The sequence below is a fragment of the Phoenix dactylifera genome, chromosome 15 (genome assembly GCF_051530095.1).
Source record: "Phoenix dactylifera cultivar Ajwa chromosome 15, Ajwa_hap1_PhDact_Kaust_v1.1, whole genome shotgun sequence".
Taxonomy (NCBI): domain Eukaryota; kingdom Viridiplantae; phylum Streptophyta; class Magnoliopsida; order Arecales; family Arecaceae; genus Phoenix; species Phoenix dactylifera.
In genome coordinates, this window is record NC_143204.1 from 4,712,853 (window position 1) to 4,721,432 (window position 8,580).

At 38.2% G+C, this 8,580-nt stretch overlaps 1 non-coding gene across 1 annotated transcript; it reads left to right on the forward strand.

The window, feature by feature from the left end:
- Positions 1–5,643: 5,643 nt before the first annotated feature.
- Positions 5,644–5,753, forward strand: LOC113461460 (small nucleolar RNA R71). Its single transcript, XR_003383730.1, has one exon. It is a non-coding gene; the product is annotated as a small nucleolar RNA R71 (small nucleolar RNA).
- Positions 5,754–8,580: the final 2,827 nt, after the last annotated feature.

Below are 8,580 nucleotides of genomic sequence, written 5' to 3' on the forward strand. Positions count from 1 at the left end.
GCTTGGCAACTATCAAAGCAAGGGGAATACTAAAGTGTAGTGTGCATAAACAGAATGACTTTCTTAGAGCACTAATACCTCCACCACAATATGGTACTGCTTGAATTTTTAGGTGCACTACTCAAGTTCATAAGTGTTTACTACAGTTTATTAGAGACTGATCCATCAAATTTTCAGAATATCTCATATTGTCTAAATTTGTCAAAAATGGTTCGCATATAAAGGAGGAGCTATCAAGCCCAACTAAATATCTAGAGTACACAGAGTTCCAATTTAATGGAGTCAAACCAGCCATTACTACATGATACTGGGTTCAGTCCAACCAACCTTATTCATGCTTTTTTTAATTTTATTTTATCAAATATGATGATTACAATAGTCCAACCCCCTTAGGCTCTAGTAAGGTCCATGTAGCGAGTTTTCGGCCAATGACTCCTGATCCAGTTGGCTCAAGGCATTAGGTGAAACACCCCTCGGACTTAATTACTCAAACCAAACTACGCCACGAGGTCAGACTTGTCATCTTTTTCTTTTTTTTTATTTTAATAATAAGAGTAGGTAAACTGAACCATATAACGTGACTGCATCGTGACTATAGGTCAACCAAGGTCGGAACATAAGGTACTTAGGTGATCTAGCCAGGGTATTCAACTTCTATCTTTATGTGAAAACCAAATCATGAACCTTATAGTACGGACAAGGATACTCGTACTTCTTTTACATATATGACTTAATAAAAATGCATTAAACAAATGTGAAATTCTGAGGCCTTCCTATAATCATTAAGTACATGTGCGGGGATCTAATAATAGATCTCTGATCAGTCATAGTATGCATGTGTTCCTTGCCTTAATAGTTGCACAAACTTAATATGAAAATACATGTGTATTGGTAATAAATCAAATGCAGAAACAAGTTTTTTTTTTTTTTTGCAAAATATTTTCCTCCCCCCAACTTAAAAATTGCATTGTCTTCAATGTAATAGATACAAGAAAATAATATTGGAGAGAAGAGGAATACCTTGAGCTGTTGATATCCAGAAAATAAGACCTACAAAACTAGAAAAATAATTCTAACTAATATACACATACCTTTGCCTTCATGTTCAATCATAAGAAGGTTCCCCCAAGAAAAATGAGTCCTCTTCATCTGCAAAATTCTCAAGAAAAGGTTTTAATCTGTGTCCATTTACCTTAAAAATTCTACCATCCCGTGGATTCTCAATCTCAACCGCCCCATGTGGAAAAACAGTTTTTATAATGTAAGGACCTGTCCATCTCGATCGCAACTTACCAGGAAACAGATGTAAGCGGAAATCATATAAAAGAACTTTTTGCAAAGGTTCAAAAGATTTTTTTAAAATTGATTTATCATGTAAGATCTTCATTCGTTCTTTGCAAATTTTAGCATTATCATAAGCATCTATGCGAATCTCATTAAGCTCGTTCAATTGCAATTTTCTAGCTAGACCGGCATCTTGTAAATCAAAATTTAATTTTCTAATTGCCCAATACGATTTATGTTCTATTTCTACAGGCAGATGACATGCTTTTTCGTTGACTAGCCGGTAGGGAGACATGCCAAGAATGGTTTTGTATGCAGTCCGATAGGCCCATAATGCATCTGATAGTTTTAAGGACCAATCTTTTCGTGAAGGATTTACCGTTTTTTCTAAAATACGCTTGATTTCCCTATTGGCTAATTCTACTTGGCCACTAGTTTGCGGGTGATATGGGGTAGCAACTCTGTGGGTGACACCATACTTTTTTAATAATGTCTCAAAAGGCTTATTACAAAAGTATTTTCCACCGTCGCTAATTATAACCTTAGGCATCCCAAATCGTGAAAAAATATTTGCTTTTAAAAACTTCAGGACAGGTTTGTGATCATTGGTCCTACAAGCGACAGCTTCTATCCATTTGGACACATACTCGACCCCAACTAAAATGTACTCATATCCAAAAGATGGTGGGAATGGGCCCATAAAATCGATGCCCCAACAATCGAAAATTTCGATAATAGTAATGGGTTGAAGAAGCATCATTTGCCTACGAGTTAGACTTCCAATACGTTGACATGGATCACATGTCCTGCAGAACTCGTGGGCATCTTTGAACATAGTAGGCCAATAGAAACCACATTGCAAGACCTTTGCAACAGTTTTCTTAGAGACAAAGTGTCCACCGCAAGCATCAGTGTGGCAGAAAGAAAGTACGCTTTGTATATCATGATCCGGTATGTATCGTCTAAAGATTTGATCGTTACAATATTTAAATAAATAGGGTTCGTCATAGTAATAATTCTTTACTTCGCGCAAGAAAATTTTTCTATCTGTCGACCCCCAATGCTCTGGCATCCGGCTTGTAACAAGAAAATTTACAATATCTGCATACCATGGCATACTAGAAAGTGCAAACAACTGCTCTTCAGGGAATGAGTCCTTGATGGAAAACTGTGGCACTGAATCATGAAAAACTAGCCGTGACAAATGGTCAGCAACCACATTCTCTACTCCCTTTTTATCTTTAATAGTGATGTCAAATTCTTGGAGTAGAAGTATCCATCGTATTAAGCGTGGTTTGGCCTCTTTCTTATCCAGCAAATATTTTAACGCTGCATGGTCTGTGAAGATAACAATAGGAGCACCAAGGATATAAGAGCGAAATTTATCTAAGGCAAATACTACTGCAAGCAATTCCTTCTCGGTGGTGGTGTAATTCATTTGAGCATTGTTTAAGGTTTTGCTTGCATAATAAATGACATATGGCTTATTATCCTTGCGTTGTCCTAGGAGAGCACCTATCGCATAGTCGCTAGCGTCGCACATAATCTTAAAAGGTAATGACCAATCGGGTGGTCGCACGATGGGTGCAGTGCTAAGCATAGACTTCAACTTTTTGAATGCCTCCTGACAGGTTTCAGTCCAATTGAACGGTGTATCAAGGAATAGGAGGTTACATAATGGTCGAGTTATGACACTAAAGTCCTTGATGAACCTCCTATAAAATCCGGCATGATCCAAAAATGATCTAACATCTCTAACCGTCTTGGGTGCAGGTAGCTTAGCAATTAAATCAGTCTTATCTATCTACTTCCATGCCCTTCGATGAAACAATATGTCCTAAGACAATTCCTTTTGGCACCATGAAGTGGCATTTCTCCCAATTCAGTATCAAATTCTTCTCCATACATCGAGCTAAGACTGCTTGTAAATGTGAAAGGCAATTATCAAATGAGTCGCCAAAAACGGAGAAGTCGTCCATGAACACTTCTAAAAATTTTTCGTTCATGTCTTCAAAAATGCTGAGCATGCATTTTTGGAATGTTGCGGGTGCATTACATAACCCAAATGGCATTCGTCGGAAAGCAAATGTGCTAAAAGGACAAGTGAAGGTAGTCTTCTCTTGATCTTCTGGTGAAATTTCAATTTGATAATATCCCGAATAGCCATCGAGAAAACAATAGAAATCATGCCCTGCAACTCTCTCCAACACTTGGTCTAGGAAGGGTAGAGGAAAGTGATCCTTTCGTGTGACCAAATTCAGCTTTCGATAGTCAACACACATGTGCCAACTCGTCGGGACACGAGTTGGAACTAGTTCACCTTGTTCATTTTCTACCACCATCAAACCCGACTTCTTAGGAACGACTTGAGTAGGGCTTACCCACTTGCTGTCAGAAATTGGGTAAATAATACCCACGTCAAGCAACTTGAGGACTTCTGCCTTAACTACATCTCTCATCGTAGGATTCAACCTTCGTTGCATTTGCCTTGTGGTTTTGGCATTGTTCTCCAAATATATCCGGTGCGTGCAAACTAAGGGGCTAATCCCCTTCAAGTCGGCAATAGACCACCCTAAGGCTCCCTTATGATTTTTTAGAATACCAAGTAATTTTCTATCTTGGATATGATCAAGTCCAGACGAGATGATTACAGGAAAAAAATCATTAAGTCCAAGAAAGGCATACTTAAGTTCCTTTGGTAAGGGTTTCAATTCGAGCTTGGGTGCTTGCTCATGGGATGGTACTATTTTTGCCTCTTGAGGCGACAACCTCTCAAATTCCTCTACTTTCGGTCTCCACCCATTGACCATCTTGATATCCAGATTATCCACAATAGGTGTGACTGACAAATCATCATTAGTTCCATTAGGACACCAATCAATTAAGCTATCATCGGATGGGTCGTTAATTGCTTTAGCTAACAAATATTCTTCTGCGATGGTTTCAACCCAATCAACCTCCTTACTCTCTTCGGAATCATTGGGTTGTTTGCACACATTAAAAATATTTAGTTCTAAGGTCATGTTACCAAAAGAAAGTTTCATGATGCCATTCCTACAATTAATTAATGCATTAGAAGTCGCAAGGAATAGACGTCCTAAAATGACCGAAATCTGAGATTGTGAGTTCGAAGCCGGATGTGTGTCCAATACGATAAAATCGACAGAAAAGTAGAACTTGTCTACTTGGACTAATACATCCTCGATAATCTCCCTTGGAATTTTAACTGACCTGTCAGCTAATTGCAAAGTGACGGAGGTTGGCTTCAACTCACCTAAACCAAGAAGAGGTATGTTGATCTTTACTTGCTTAAAAAGCTCAAAAATTTCAGAATTAGGTTCGAGCTTTTGCAACGGCTTTAACCGTTGTGGAAAAGGTGGAGGAAAAGGACATTCTACTTTCTCGGTAGAAGTTGGGACCTCAATTTTTTCTTTGTCCCTTTCATCGGCTTTGGGAGCATCAGAATTAGAAGTGACCTGCGGTCTCAATAGGACGGTCTGATTAATGACTTTTCCATTACGCAAAGTCATGATGCTCTTTGCATGTTCTGTATGCGAACTAGAAGGAGCTGTATTATTACTACCGTGCACTTGTGGGTTAGGTTGGGGTTGAGCTGGAAGCTTATCCTTCTCTTGGGTACTTAGGACGGTAGTCAACATTGACAATTAGTTCCTTATGTCTTCAAAATTTCTAGTATTTTGAGCATTGATATTAGCTTGACCTTGTAGAAAAGTTTGTATGGATTGCAAGGTATCCTCGATATTTAGCTTTTGAGAGGGTGGTGATGCAAAAGTAGGATGTGCAGGTGGAGGAGCTGAATGGTGTGACTGTTGAGGATGATCATTTCTCCACCTAAAATTTGGATGATTCTTCCAACCAGGGTTATAGGTATTCGAGTATGGATTGCTATAAGGCTTTTGGTAGGAGTTCATAGCATTTGTTTGATCGTGCAAGACTTTTTTGAATGCCGGTATGGTGGGGCAATCTGTAGTGGTATGACCCGACATATCGCAGATACCACAACACTCGTTTCTAAGCTCTATAGTCTTGACAGGCTCAACCTTCCTAAGCTCAATTTCTTCTACCTTCCTAGTGAGGGCTACCATTTTAGCGTGAAGATCATCCTCAGTTCTGAGGTTGTAAAGGCCTCCCTGTACAGAGCTAGTAGGCTTAGGCAAAGACTTGTTGTTTCTATCCCCATTATCCCAAAGTTGGGCAGTCTCAGCAAGGGAATCCAAATACTCCCACGCCTCATCAGGGTGTTTTTCTAAAAATCTACCATTGCACATGGTCTCTACAAACTGTTTCAACTGTGGAGATAAACCTTCATAAAAGAAGCTAATGGTTCTCCAGGTTTCGAACCCGTGATGAGGGCATGAGAGAAGAAGGTCTTTAAATCTTTCCCAACATTCATAAAATGTTTCATTATCTTTTTGTTAAAAATTGCTAATATGTCTTTTTAAAAAGTTGGTCCTTTGTGTGGAAAAAAACTTCTTCAAAAATTCTCTCTGCATATCTTGCCAAGTTCTTATTGATCTAGGTCGCAACGAGTTTAGCCATGTTTTGGCCTTATCTTTTAGAGAGAAAGGGAACAATGTCAGCTTGAGGACATCCTTGGTGACGTTCGGCACTCTAAATGTAATGCTCAATTCTTCAAAATCTTTTAAATGAAGATACGGACTCTCGGACTCTAACCCGTGGAACTTGGGCAGCAATTGAATTACCCCGGGTTTGATGTCAAAATGTCCTACATTATCAGAAAAAATTATGCATGAAGGCTGACTAGTCCTAGCCGGTTGTAGGTATTGTCTTAGGGTCATAACATGGGGTTCACGTTCTCGATCATGGTGACTCCCCACATCTTCATTTAAATCAGTCATCTCACAAGGTGTGAGATATTGCGAAGGAATTTCAGAGGTATGTCCTAAGGGATGATCTAAAGTTGTACGACTTAATCGACCGGTGTCGTCCCTATTCCACTTTAGCATGCAAAATAATTCCCTCTTTTTTTTTTAATTTTATTTTTTTTTAAAATATAAGTACCAACTAAAGATACCCTAAAACGACATCCTAATACAAAATTCTATTCATAATCAAACATGCAACAAAACATTACACCTCAATTCCTAATGTTTTTCTTAAATTTCTAGACAGCTTCTAACTGGTTTGAAGAGGACACCTAAGCCTCCAATCCGGTCTAGTAACCTAGTCGACCAGGTAAGCTCCTAGGTAAGTGGAGGGGTCACGATGCATTCGCAAAGGTCCCACTTAAAACCCACTTGCCTCGAACAGATGAACTGTCTCCCTTATAGGGACAAAGCTTGACTAGACATCAACTAAGCCACAGAGTGAAATTGGTGCAACTTTTACGAGAGAGAAAGTTTTTCCTGTGGCATCGAAGCGGACCTCTGGACAAGTGGCTGAGGCTTATGTCGCTGAAGTCCGGAATGATGATAATAACAATAGCAACCCTGGCCGATTTACTTTTCGGTGGTCTTCATCCTATTGAGCTTGAATGTCCTTAGGGGCCAACGTCTAGTTGATTTTAGTTAAGCTTAGGATATCTATGCACTGGGGTGATTTTTGGGCTAAGGACGAGTGATGAAATCCCGACCTTATCTTTTTAAATGGGTTCAGCCCTTAGAATATTTTATGCTGATGCTTTATAATATATGCAACAATCAAGAGATTTTTTTTTTTAATATTTTATGACATGACATTAAATTTCATTGAATAGGTGATCAAGCAAATTATTTATTTTTTTTTAAATTTTATGAGTTGAAGTTTGAAATTTGAATTCTGAAATTTGAAATTTGAAATTTGAAATTTTAGGTTTTCCTCTTTTTTTTTTGAATAATCACCCTTGTTCTTCTCTTAAAGTTTTTTTTTTTTATTATTATTTATTGATTTTCAATTAGCAACAAGGGTTAATGAGATATAATAACAATAAAATTCTGGTTCTAAAAAAAATTAAATGCAGAAAATTCAAAACAAAAAGCAGCAAAGTTTCGTATTAATCTAATAGTCTTAAAAGTCTCAGAATGTCAATCAGACCGTTCAGATTATTGAACAATGTGTCTTGCACTAGCTGACCATATTTGAGTCAAATCAGACGGCTAATTTCTATGATATCAGAGTTTGATGCAGACTGTGTAGGGAATTAAAAATAGTAGTAAAGATTTAATTATTATTTTTTTTCAAAAGAAAAATACTAACTATTAAGATAAAAATGAAATCTAAAATTATACTAATAACTCAGCCGTTCCCCGGCAATGGCGCCAAAAACTTGGTGCTTTCGAAAAAATGTTCTCCTAAGTGCAGGAGATTCACACAAGTAGTATAACTCGGAAGTCCGAGGTCGATTTCTCAGGAAACGATCTATGGATTATTAGCGTAATCTCAGATTAATTAATTCAGTTAATTTGTTGATTAAGATGATGTTTTGCAAATAGAAAACAAATCAGTATACAGAGAATCAAAGTATGGATAGATTAAGATGGAGTAGGAATCTGGAATCTCTTTTAATAATTTTGCATTCAAGAAATAAATTCTTCGATTCTTGATTAAAGATATAAATGTAGGATAAATCAAAGCATGGGATATATTTTAGGGACATATGAACTCTATTTCTAAGCATTTATCGTGCCTATTACATCAACGACAAATTAAATACTAAAGCGGTCCACATGTCGATCAACATAAACCATTAAAGAACTATCTACAAAATAATTATGCAAGAATCCATAATATATTGGAAATATAAATCTATAAGAATTAAAGGTTTAGAATTTACTTCAAAGATAGCAATACATCAAGGGTTCCTCCATCACCCTTCACCTAAAGGATTAGCCAGCCATCAACATCAAAGACTCTCCCCTGTTACTCCTCTCTCTATATCTTTTTTTTTTCTTTTTATTTTTGGAAACAGGGCATCCCCTGTTTCCTTCTTCTCTTTTCCTTCAACCCCAGCAAGCGGCCCCCCCTTTTCTTTCAATGAGCCCCCCCTCTTATAACCATCTTCCTCCCTTCCCAGCCGAGATGTTCATGAGCGTTTGAACGGAGGAGGAAGCGAACGACTCGGAGGTGATCGCGGCTGCTGCGGCGCTTCACGGACTCGGGCGTTGATCGCGAGGTATTGATGGAGGAGGACTGAATGCGGGGGATGCTTCGCGGGATCGGCGGGTAGTGGCTGCTCAAGATACATGACGGGTGACAAAGACCAATTCTTCACCCTTGAGCCTAAGAAGGGAGGTGCTGTGATATTTGGAGATAATAACCAAGGTCACATCATTGGTA